Source organism: Lolium rigidum, chromosome 1 (assembly GCF_022539505.1).
Source record: "Lolium rigidum isolate FL_2022 chromosome 1, APGP_CSIRO_Lrig_0.1, whole genome shotgun sequence".
In the NCBI taxonomy this organism is placed as follows: Eukaryota; Viridiplantae; Streptophyta; class Magnoliopsida; order Poales; family Poaceae; genus Lolium; species Lolium rigidum.
This window is the reverse complement of record NC_061508.1, coordinates 154,807,916-154,820,623: the sequence shown is the minus strand read 5'-3', so window position 1 is coordinate 154,820,623 and position 12,708 is coordinate 154,807,916.

Here is a 12,708-nt window from a genome sequence, read left to right as displayed (position 1 = left end):
TATGCGCCTCGGATGCGTCTCGCGGACATCCGGAACGTCCGCCGCGTCCGGCGGACGTTTGGGCGGGCCCGCCCGGCGCCGACCCCGTGTCGATGCGTCTTCTCAAACGCGCCGCCGACCGCAAAGCTGCGTCGCTTCGGCACTCTGCGCCACGTTAATGGCGATGATGCCTCGGCTGCCGAGCGGCCGTCCACCTCCGCCAACCACGTTAATGGTGACGCCACGCGTCCCGCGGCCACCGCATGCCGCCGGCCTATATAAAGGGGGCGTGCGTTCTTCTTCCTCATCCACTCCTCCAAAGAAACAATAGCCGCCACAAAGCTCGAGCGTAGCGCCGCCTAGGTGTTCATGCGACGCAGCCAAGCCCGCGAGGAAGTCCATGGCCGGTTCTGGTGGCCGGCGAGGCGGTCGAGGTCGCGGCCCTGGGCGCCCCCGTGGCCGGGGTAGGGGCCGCCGTGGTGGAGCAGCTACGACCCCACGCTCGCCGTCGCCTGCGCCCTCCTCGTCCTCGCAGGAGGAGCGCTCGCTCGAGTTCCTCCTCCGCATCGACGACGACCCACTCGCCATCAAGCGGCTACCGGACAAGTTCGCCGAGTTCATCGACGGCGTGCCGAGCCGGCGCACTTGCGCCTACGGGAGGCCAACCGCAACTCTCGCCGCCGGACCGTGGAGGTCCCGTTCGACGGCAGGGCAAGATGTACCCGAACACGGGCGGGACAAGTTCGCCCGTGACCTCGACCTCGAGCCCGGCCGCGCCCTCACCTTCCCCTACGAGGGGACAGCGAGATGATCGTCAAGGTGTTCGACGACACGGCTACCGTCGCAGCACTACCACACCAACGACTCCGCTCCGACACCGATAGTTAGAACGTTGAGTGTTCTTTCTTTGCGACGAATCTGCCACGGGCCGACGAAGCTAGTAGTCGAGGTTTCTGGATGTTCGCTTCATCGGTAGAATCAACAAGGGCACCATCTCCTCCCGCTGAATTTTCCAGTTTGGGTGATTGGGTGCCCTTGAATGTTCTTTCTTGGCAGCGAACATACGGAAATCAACACAACTGGCTTCTTTAAAAAAAAAAAATTATATTTGTGTCAACCATGGTTTAAACTATGTGTTAGTTTGTGTAAACCATGTTCCAAACTATGTGTTAGTTTGTGTAAAATCATGTTTCAAAATATTATATTTGAAACTATGTTTAAATGGAGAAGAGGGAAAAAAGGAAGAAAAAAAATGCGTCACCCCGCTGGAGCAGACCCCAGAAGCAAACAGACGCGCGGACAAAAACGATCATTTTTGTATCCGCAGCGCGACGCAAACGGACGCTCGCGAACATTAAAATGCGTCGCGTCGCTGGAGATGCGCTAATTAGAGTAGTACTAGTCCATACATCGAGCTAGGTAATATAGCTAGTAGAAGCATGTTTGCGTAGGAGATGCCGAGGAGGCGGCATACGCGCCAGCAGGCCAGCAGCTCGGGCAGCCGCATGTAGCCCAGGGCAAGGAACAGGGCAGCGTGTGGCTCGCTAGGCGCCGGGGCAGGTAGCGGCGGAGGCGCTGAGGCGGTCGCCGTGGTTGGAAGCATTGTGTGGTGGCTGGTCACCGGTGAGGATAGCTGCCTTGACTGACGCTCCGACCGAAGATGTGAGTTTGGTTCGTCCGGATTTTGCACAGTAGGGCTCCGCTTGGATCGCCGAAAATTAGTCAAATACCAGTGTTTTTCTCGGATGCCACCAATTTATGGAGAGAGTTCAGCTTTGCTACTTGGATGTGCCGCCGTTCTGCGAATCTTGATTCCAGACGGCTTCCCCATTATATCACGCGGACCAGGGGATATCGGTTTCTCAATGGAAAATGCTCCTTTTCCGTCGGAGGCTGCGTGGCTCCGTGCCTCCGACTGGAGCGTCGCACGATCCCTTCTCATCGGGTGCGGAGAACGTGACACGTACCCTCCTGCGTGGCAAGACAGCAATAGTGGACCCACCACGACGCGGCGCTGCCTTATCTCTTCTCCGCCCGTTCCCTTTTCTTCTGGATGTGGAGAACTTCACTTTCCATAGCCTGCTCACCGCGAGCTCGACCACGTAGGTGAGCTGCCGCCCGTTCCTCCCGTGCGCCGCCGGCGATATCCCAGCCCTTGCTGCCGCCGTTTCTCGCGCAACACACTGCTCCTGCTGAGCACTGTCTCTCCCCGTCTAAATTTCCATGGTACGAAACGACAATCACCTACAAAGCGGCGCCATGCCGTGGGCTCTCCACCAGACGGTGGGTGTTGCGGTGCGGTGCTGCGACGCGCCGTGCCGCGCGGACACCACTGGCCGGAGCTGCAAGGGAGCGCCGCCGATGATTCGAGGACCTACCACCGGAGCTGCAAGCATCGGTGGCGGAGCTGCAAAGGAGCGTCGCCGATGCTTCAACCGCCTACCACCGGAGCTACAACCTGTCAAAATGGGGGCCGCAAGGCATCGGCGACGGAGCTGCAAAAGAACCTCGCCGATGCTTCGAGCGCCTACCGCCGGAGCTGCAAGCCACCGCCGGCGGAGCTGCAAAAGAACCTCGCCGATGCTTCAAGCGCCTACCACCGGAGCTGCAAGCCGCCACCGGCGGAGCTGCAAAAGAACCTCGCCGATGCTTCAATCGCTTACCACCGGAGCTGCAAGCCGCCACCGGTGGAGCTGCAAGGAGTGTCGCCGTTTCTCCGAGCGCCTACCGCTGGAGCTGCAAAGGGCTGTCGCGGGTGCTGCTGGCGGCGTTCGGCGATGCTGCGAGGGAGCACGCGACGGTGCTACCAACACCGACGGCGGTGCTGCTCGCCGGAGTCGGCCGGGATGCTGCAAGTTGGGCGGTAGTGCTTCTCAGGAGACGTGCTTCCATAGTTCCATGAGAGGGAGAAGGTGCTGCAACCTGACGAGTCGTTTCTACGCGGTGGCGTGGAGGCTGACCTCGCCGGAGCTGGATGCCGGCGTCGCCGGAGTTTGATGTCTCAGGGGCCGAGCTACCGCCCCATGGCGATAGTGCCGAGGACTGATTGTGGGCTTGGAGCGAGGACGCGAGGATGCTGTGTGCCCTTTTGTGTGGCCTTTTTTTCTGGGAGAGCGGAACGTCTCCGTGTGGTTTAGTGGCCATGTGAGACACGTGTCGATCGCTGGATCCGGAGGTTCGGGGCGCTAGAGCCTCCGGAGGATTATCAGCACTGTCCTTTCTCGATCAACCCAAGCTAGAAATTTCCCCTTTTGGAACACGTTTGTGCTATGTCGTGTACCATGATGGGTCACACCAACCATGCGCCGCATGCCTAGACCTCTAACACGCACATGCGCGTGTAACCGGAGGATCGGCTCTTATAACAAATGTAACATCCCGACCACCTCTGTTCGAGCTTGTTACCCTGTCAACTCTAAAGATATCTAGACTGACTCCACAGATCAACACTAAGAAGTTATAACTTGTTGGTAACTTGGTATGAGTATTCTATCAATCCTATTGAGGTATGGGCTAGGATGTCACACTCTAAAGAACTTGTTGTAACTTCTTTTCCGCAAGCTTATCTCCAAAGAACTTCGGGATTAAGCGCGTTTGGCCTGAAAAAATTTAAGAAAAGGTAACCGAACGAAAAACCATTTTTAGATACGCACGAGTGAAAACAAAGTGCGCAAAAAAGCACGTGTTAATCCATGAAGTTAGTCCACGTATCCTAGAGAACTACGGGGGTAACAGCACCGGTCACGGGCTGCTAGTTGTTGTTTCTTCCTTGATGACATTAAAGAGCTGACTCACATTTTTTTTTTTGACCCAAGAGCTGACTCACTTTTGCCTAGGCATGCAAAGTCCACGACATGTGTGCTGACTAGTCATTGCCTTGATATTTGTTTGTTCAGGTTGTTTACCACATACACCATGTGGTCTGACTAGTCATTGCCGACAGAGATTTTTCTACTCTGACTAAAGCCTCCTATCTTCCTCTAGAATTAAGCCACGTTATACTTCGTGATTGAGTGGCACGAATAAATCCGGCCGAAGTCTATTCTTTCTCTTATGCGTAGCTATACACAGACGGACAGTGATTTTACTAAGAGAAGTCATCATGCAATTTTATCTATGTGAACCATCACTTCAGGATTCAACACAAATTGTTGATCCAAATTTTGAATTTAAAATTAAAATACAATTTTTTAAATGGACTGAATTTGTTCTGGAATACTCAATGGAAGATATATGTATTACTGCAACATTTTAATTTTTTTCTGAGCAACTTAAATATTGACTTCAAAATTTGGATCAACCATGTACGTTGAATCTTGATCTGATGGTTCAGGTAGGTAATGTCGCATGGTGACTTCTCTCGGTGAAGTCACTGGATCTGCGTCCTACTGTTGGCGAGGCCGTCGCGAGGGACACCCTCCTGTGGCGTCGCATCACGGTGGAGCCGCCTCTCAGTAACCGGGTGACCGACGAAATCCTCGCCAAGTTGACCGTGAGGGTGGAGGGGACGCTGCGGTCTCTCCACCTCGTCGGGTGCTCCCGCGTCTCTGACGCTGGCCTGCTCTGCGTCGTCGAACAAAATCCCTACGTCACCGAGGTACTGGGATGTTTTCGGCGCGTGGTTGTTTCATCTTCAACTCTTCAAGTGTGTGAGACTGCGAATTGGCGAATGAACTCCCATTTTAATATTAAATTTTATTTTTAAAATAATCTACTTACAAAGTCGGTTTTTATGACACATAGGTTGTGGAGATATCCAGTCAAAACGTTGCTCCCATTCAAATTGTTTCGCAGTTCGCACCCAACAAGCTTCCGCAGATTTGTCTGTTTCGAATTAAGAACCGATTTTTTGTTGGGTTAAGGGTACCCAATATACATACATTTTTTATTTCCGTAAAAGATTGTGCGTGATATTTTCTCAGCCCTGCATTGGTTCTGAAAATTTCTCCTACTGTACAAAATTCGTACGAACCAAACTCACATTTTGAGCTCTATAAGATGTGATAACCCAAAATTTTAAGTTACTAAAAAATTTGAGTTGAAAATTAATTATCTTCTAATTAGTTTGATTTTGGTTAATTTCTAGTTTTAAAATTGGATACTAATCTTTGCATGCAACTACCAAATGGATTAGTTAATCCAAATGGAAATAAACTCGAGTTGATTTGTTTGGCATGACCACCACTAAATAGAGTAGTACTAGTGCATACATCGAGCTAGGTAATAGCTAGTAGAAGTTTGTGTAGGAGACGCCGAGGAGACGGCATACACGCCAGCAGGCCAGCAGCTCAGGCAGCCACATATAGCCCAGGGCAAGGAACAGGGCAGCGTGCGGCTCGCCAGGCACCGGGGCAGGTAGCGGCGGAGGCGCTGAGGCGGTCGCCATGGTCGGAAGCATTGTGTGGTCACTGGTCACCGGTGAGGATAGCTGGCTTGACTGATGCACCAGCTGAAGAGGAAGTCCAATGTGAGTTTGTTTCGTCTGAAGTTTGTACAGTAGAAGAAATTTCCAGAACCAATGCAGGGCTGAGAAAAGAAGAAGAAAAAATCATGCGCGGTCTTTATGAAAACAACAAATATACGTATATTGCGTACCAATTTTAAAACTTGGTAACTTAACCCGATGGAAATCGGTTCTCAAATTCGAAATGGACAAATCTGCGAACCATGGTGGGTGCGAAGCCAGATGGTAATTATCCAAATTTGTCACATTTCAACGAGAGCAGCGTTTTGACTAGTGTGCATATACTCACTTTATTTGAAATATATTTTATGCGTATTTTGAAATATAAAAATATTTGAAAAATATGGACGTCTTCATATGTATGCACCATGCTGTTTCACAAAAAAACACTTTTTATGTGGGTTGTGTGAAAAAAGATAATATTTGGTTCTAAAATAAGAGTTTTGCACGAGATTCTCTTTTGTATTTTTATAGAGCATAGAATTAGGACATGGTGCTTTTGCTTCTAGGTGCATATGCTCTCTTTATTTAAAATATATTTTAAAAAATCACAAAATTTTAAAAAAAATATTGCGCTTACATCTCAACATCGTACGTGTTCATGAAGTCGTTTCAAGATAAAATGAATTGTTATGTGGCTTGCGCAGGCCACACAAAGTATCATCTTACTATGAAACTATAAGTGATGACATAGAATGTGGAGATATACGTGCTAAATTTTTTCTCCAAATTTTTTAATATTTGGAAATTCGTTTGTTGGGTAAAGAAAGCTTATGCATCTGAGATCAAAAGTGCATTTCCGATTGAATTATCTTTTATGAATCTTTAGGTTCGCGCATAGAATGGATATATATGTGTGGAATGTTTTTTTCAATTTCTTTTTGCATTTTGGAATGTGTTTTTTAGATGGAATGTGTTTTCTAGACAAAGGAAGCATATATACCCAGATCAAAAAGTGAGCTTCAGCATTTAAACATTCAAATTAGAAAACAGTAAAATAGAGTCGGTTGATCGCACACGTTGGATTGGGATTGATTATGTGATGAGAGAAGAGTCAACGAATTTTTATTTTGCAAATCTTGATCCTTCTCGTCGACTCGTGAGCATTTTCTTCCCTCCATAGTTTCATTATAGCATGTTTCGTGGAAGTATTGTTTTCAGTTTTTTTATCGCATTCCAACGAGAAGGTTAGGAGAGTGTTTATCTGCGGTGTTTCTGTCGCACTCAAGGTGTTACATGTCTTGAGTGAATTGACTGCAATTATTGAAATGCAAAAGGGTTAGTGTGAATATAGGAGTTTTGTGCAATGAAATTGCAATAAAGTAATGTTCATAAAAGTAAAAAAGTTTTGAGAGTTGCATTGAGTTCCTGCAAACGAAAGATTAGGCGCGGGAAAACGCGGTTTATGGTGATAGTGAATAATGTGCCGTGTGGAATAGGTGTAATAAGTGAATATGATTCTTCTTATTTATATATTAGTAGGCAAGCAACCCAAATAAGAGTAAAACTCCTCTTGGTAAATTACATCTGGCTCCAGTGATCCTTCTGCCTATTACCAAAACCATGGTCAGCGCATCTATTAAGGTGGTTAAACCAAATCAGAGCTTTAAGCTTGGTGGCTCCTTTTCCTTCAGTCACTACAAGAAAAGTTGCCATAGCCGATGAATTGAAAGTCGCGCCGTGGGTGCTGATGCACCATGGCCGATGATTTTTGCTCTCACCGTTGTGCATGTCAAAACTTTTTTTCTCGTTTTTGAGGCCACCTAGCCCAACGAAAACGTGGAAAACGTTGCTTATGGTGGCCCAGGGGGTGGTGGATGATGAATTCTCGGGTGCGCCGGCCGAGTCAACGCAAATCCGCACCGCCCAGGGATGTAGGGTCCAGATGGCAGCCTATCTAGCAATTTTTTTCTCGATCGCGCCATCTCGTTCAACTCTCCGATCGTGCCGTTTACGATGCAGGATCATGTGTCCCGCACATCATCCTCTATGAACGAAAATTCTTTCTTTTCTTGGATTTTCTTTGACCCCCTGATTTCTGGCTACTTCCTTTTTCTTTGATCCCGTGCCGCCTTGGAAACGTTGAGACCGCTGCTGCAAAATGGGACCGGCATATCATCCTCTATGTGCAATCAAGTTTCTTTCCTTGGAGTTACTTTTGGCACCTGATATTTGGTCACTTGCCTTTTTCTTTTGATCACGTGCTGCCTTGGAAACGTTGAGACCGCTGCTGCAAAATGGAACCCGCATGTCATCCTCTATGTACAATAAAAGTTTCTTTTCTTGGATTATTTTTGGTTCCTGATATTTGGTCACTTGCCTTTTTCTTTCGATATCATGCCGCCTTTGAAACGTTGAGACCTGCTGCAAAATGGGACCCGCATGTCATGCTCTGTGTACAATAAAAGTTTCTTTTCTTGGATTATTTTTGGCTCATGATATTTGGTCACTTGCATTTTTTCTTTCGATCTCATGCCGCCTCTCAAACATTGAGTAAGCTGCTGCAAAATGGGACCGCATGTCATCCTCTATGTACAATCAAGTTTCTTTTTTTGGATTATTTCTGGCTCCTGATATTTGGTCACTTGCCTTTTCTTTCGATCTCATGCCGTCTTTGAAACATTGAGACCGCTGCTGCAAAATGGGACCCGCATGTCATCCTCTATGTACAATCAAGTTTCTTTTCTTGGATTATTTTTTGCTCCTGATATTTGGTCACTTGCCTTTTTCTTTCGATTTCGTGCCGCTTCTAAAACGTTCATACCGCTGCTGCAAAATGGGATCCGCATATTATCCTCTATGTACAATCAAGTTTCTTTTCTTTGATTATTTTTTTTGGATTATTTTTGGCTCCTGATATTTGGTCACTTGCCTTTTTCTTTCGATCTCATGCCGCCTTTGAAACGTTGAGGAACCTGCTGGCTCATGGGACCCACATGTCATCCTCTATGTACTACAAAAGTTTTTTCTTTGATTTTTTACACCCTCTGGTTTTTGGCTATTTTTTTTTGATCCTCTGCCGCCTTTGAAACATTGAGTAAGCTGCTGACTCATGGAACCCGCATGTCATCCTCTATGTACAATCAACTTTCTTTTCTTGAAGTTATTTTTGGAACCTGATATTTTGTCACTTGTCTTTTTCTTTCGATCCCATGCCACATTATATTTGAAACGTTGAGACCGCTGCTGCAAAATGGGACCCGCATATCATACTCTATGTACAACCAAGTTTCCTTTCGTGGAGTTATTTTTGGCACCTGATATTTGACCACTTGCATTTTTCTTTCAATCCTGTGCCGCCTCTGAAACGTTGAGGAACCTACTGGCTCATGGGACCCGCATGTCATCCTCTATGGACAATAAAAGTTTCTTCTCATGGATGTTTTCACCCTCTGATTTTGGCTATTTCCTTTTTCTTTTGACCCCTTGCCACCATGGAAACGTTGATGATGCTGATGCCTCATGGGTCCCGCATGTCATCCTCTATGAACGAAAATTCTTTCTTTTCTTGGATTTTTTGACCCCCTGATTTCTGGGTACTTCCTTTTTCTTTTGGTCTCGTGCCGCCTTAGAAACGTTGAGACCGCTGCGGCAAAATGGGACCCGCATGTCATCCTCTATATACAATCAAGTTTATTTTCTTGGTTTATTTTTGGCTCCTAATATTTGGTCACTTGCCTTTTTCTTTCGATCTAATGCCGCCTCTGAAACGTTGGGAAGCTGCTGGCTCATGGGTCCCGCATGTCATACTCTATGTATAATAAAAGTTTCCTTTCTTGGAGTTATTTTTAACCCCTAATTTCTGGCTACTTCCTTTTTCTTTTGATCCCGTACCGCCTTGTAAACATTGAGACTGTTGTTGCTAAATTGGACCCGCATGTCATCCTTTATGAACAATAAAGCCGTCCTTTCTGGGAGTTATTTTTGGCACCTGATATTTGGTCACTTGCCTTTTTCTTTCGATCCTGTGCTGCCTTGGAAACGTTGAGACTGCTGCTGCAAAATGGTACCCGCATGTTATCCTCTATGTACAATAAAAGTTTCTTTTCTTGGATTATTTTTAGCTCCTGATATTTGGTCACTTGCCTTTTCGATCTCATGCCGCCTCTGAAACGTTGAGGAAGCTGTTGGCTCATGGGACCCGCATGTCATCATCTATGTACAATAAAAGTTTCTTTTCTTGGATTTTTTCCACTCTCTGGTTTTTGGCAATTTCTTTTTTCTTTTGATCCCCGGCTGCCTTGGAAACGTTGAGTAAGCTGCTGGCTCTTGGGTCCCGCATGTCAGGCTCTCTGAACAATAAACCTTTCCTTTCTTGGATTTATTTTTGAACCCTGATTTCGAGCTACTTGCCTTTTTCTTTCGATCCCCTGCCGCGTTTGAAACGTTGAGGCCACTCCTGCAAAATGGGACCCATATGTCATCCTCCCTGTATAATATACATTTTTTCCTGGATTATTTTTGCCCCCCTGATTTCTAGCAAATTGGCATTTTCTTTCTATCCCCTGCCGCCTTGTTAACGTTGAGGATACTGCTGCAAATGGGTCCCATGTATAAGCCTCTCTGAAGATGAATGTTTCCTTTCTTGGATTTATTTTTAACCACTAATTTCGGGCTACTTGCCTTTTTTCTTTGGATCTCCTGCCGGCTTTGAAATGTTGAGGACGCTGCTAGCTCATGGGTCCCACATGTCATCCACTCTGAACGATAAATGTTGAGGCCGCTACTCCAAGATGGGTCCCACGTGTCAGTATCTATGTTCAATAAATGTTTCCTTTCTCAGATTTATTTTTGACCCCTGATTTTTGTCTAATTTGCTTTTTTATTTCGATCCCCTGCCGTCTTGTTAACGTTGAGGATGCTGCTGCTAGATGGGTCCTACATGTCAGCTTCTATGTACAATAAACCTTTACTTTCTTGGATTATTTTTGGCACCTGATTTCTACCTGACAAGGTATTAACTTGTCAATACCTACAAGTTGTAGACTAGGGTTTCGCGGAAAGTAGAGGGCAAGTAGATCTGGAAGGTTTTAGCCGAAAAGTTGCTCGACTTAAGAACTAGGGTTTTTGTTCACAATGATTCGATCTCCTCTTTCTCCCTCAACTCCCCTTTATATAGGAGGTGGAGCTAAGGTTTTCGTATCGTACAAGTTACAAAGTTCGGAGACTTATTTGAGTCCTTCCCGTAACGATACAATTCTATTATTCCTAATCTATCTCTATTTTCTATATCGATGCTTATTGGGCTTCCGAGCTTCATAAACTTTGGGTCGTGGGCCTTCAGTTATCCCCGGGTACCTTATTCGGCAGGCCCATCAGGGATGCCTATTTCAGTAGCCCCCGAGATTTTGCTTGAATCGTAGAGTCGAGTAAAATCTCCACTGTAAAAACAATCCATAAGTTCTATGAATCTTTGTAATATTTTTGCTTGAAGTATTTATATATTGTACAGGGATAACGGTAAATGGGGCTGATTCATCTGACGGATCAGGTACCAGTTAACTGCTGTTGTGGCAATCCCGCAGAAACCTACTTCAAGGTCAAGTCCCTGGACTCGACCTCAGAATACTTGTTTAATTCGACATGTGCCGCTTAAGGTCTTACCATATGCCGAATTCCAGTTGAATTTTATCGAGTACCTAACGCGTCCGTTAGGATTTTTCTTCGCGTCTGTTGACACGGATAAAGTAGTAGAGCGCATTCTGGTGCAATACCACGCCGCACAGGACAGATCCCGGGGACTTACCTTCGTAAAAGATTACGGCATTCAGGAATTTTACCACGGCGGACGCGTTCTGGGAATATATTGTCGAGTGTCTTTTCCAGCTGTTGGAATGGCGCATTTATTCGAGTCATGATGACATAATATCTTATCCTCCCTATGGGAGTATATTTTGAGTTAAATAAAACTCAAAAATGTGATGATCTCATATTTCGTCGGGTGCGCGACCAGCGCTCCCGATGGGAGTATCCCCCGAGGCTACGGCCAAGTGCTTGAACTTGGTCGTAGGCTCAACTTGTATTGACTTCTGAATATTTTTATCTCTTTTTTTCCTTTATGCTGCTCCATCTTTTTTTCTTCAATTTCATCGGGTGCGCGACCAGCGCTCCCGATGGGAGTAGCCCCCGAGGCTATAGCCAAGTGCTTGTACTTGCTTGTAGGCTCAGTCTTTGCTATTTTTTTGCCTACTTTATCTTGTCTTCCGGTAGCTTGTCCTCTTCTCAGAAGTATGAACAATACTTCTGATAAGAGTAGCCCCCGAGCATATGATCAAATGCTTGTATTTGATCATGGGCTCTCGAAGTTTCTCTGCCAAAGCACTCGAAATTTTCCTGTCGCTATATTTGATAGAAGCACTCGAGGTTTTCTTTGTAGTGACATCAGTGCTGACGATAGCCACGATTGCTTCCTTGGCAAACCACGACACCTGTCACTTTGCTGAAACGTGGGCCCAAGATTCTGCACCATCGACATGTTGCACAAGTGGGGGACACACGTCCTCCGTAATTTCCGGCACGCGTGGAGTAACTCCTGTCCAGTAACTTCTCGCTAAAAATACCTTTGTACCCTTGTGGACACGCGTAAGGCTTAAGATGCATTTCCTTTTCATCCAACGGTGCGACGGATTGACTCCTTGCTATAAAACCACCGCACCTTCTACCTTTTCTCCCTTCGTTGCACCGCACATCTTCTTCCTCCCTCTGCTTCCGCCATTGCTGCTCCTCTGAGCTCTTCGAGCCCTTGCTCTCTTTCGCTCCTCTGCTCCACCAAAGCGCTCTTCCATGCCTCCGCGCACAAAGCTGACCAGGAAAATAGCTCCGGGCACCAACGCTCTAATGGACAAGGCTGAGATCTCTGGATGGGAGCGCTCCAAAATCTCCAACCAGGACCAGCGGACGCTGAAGAAACTTGGCCTGCTGGAGAAGCAGGACTCGTTGATCTTCCCTGGCGACGAGAGCTTCCCGCGTCCTCTCATCGGATATCGGGTAACTTTTATTGAACATCTCATTCGCGGCCTCTCCACCCCTATCCACGAATTCCTTCGTGGTCTTCTCTTTGTTTACGGGATCCAGCTACACCAGCTGCCCCGAACTCTATCCTCCACATCTCTATTTTTATCACCTTGTGCGAGTGCTTCCTCGGCACCCATCCTCATTGGGGCCTGTGGAAACGCATTTTCTACCTCCGGTGCAACAACTCCCGCAACGTTGTCTACAATGTGGGCGGTGTTTGCATCTATGTTCGACCCGACGTTGACTATTTT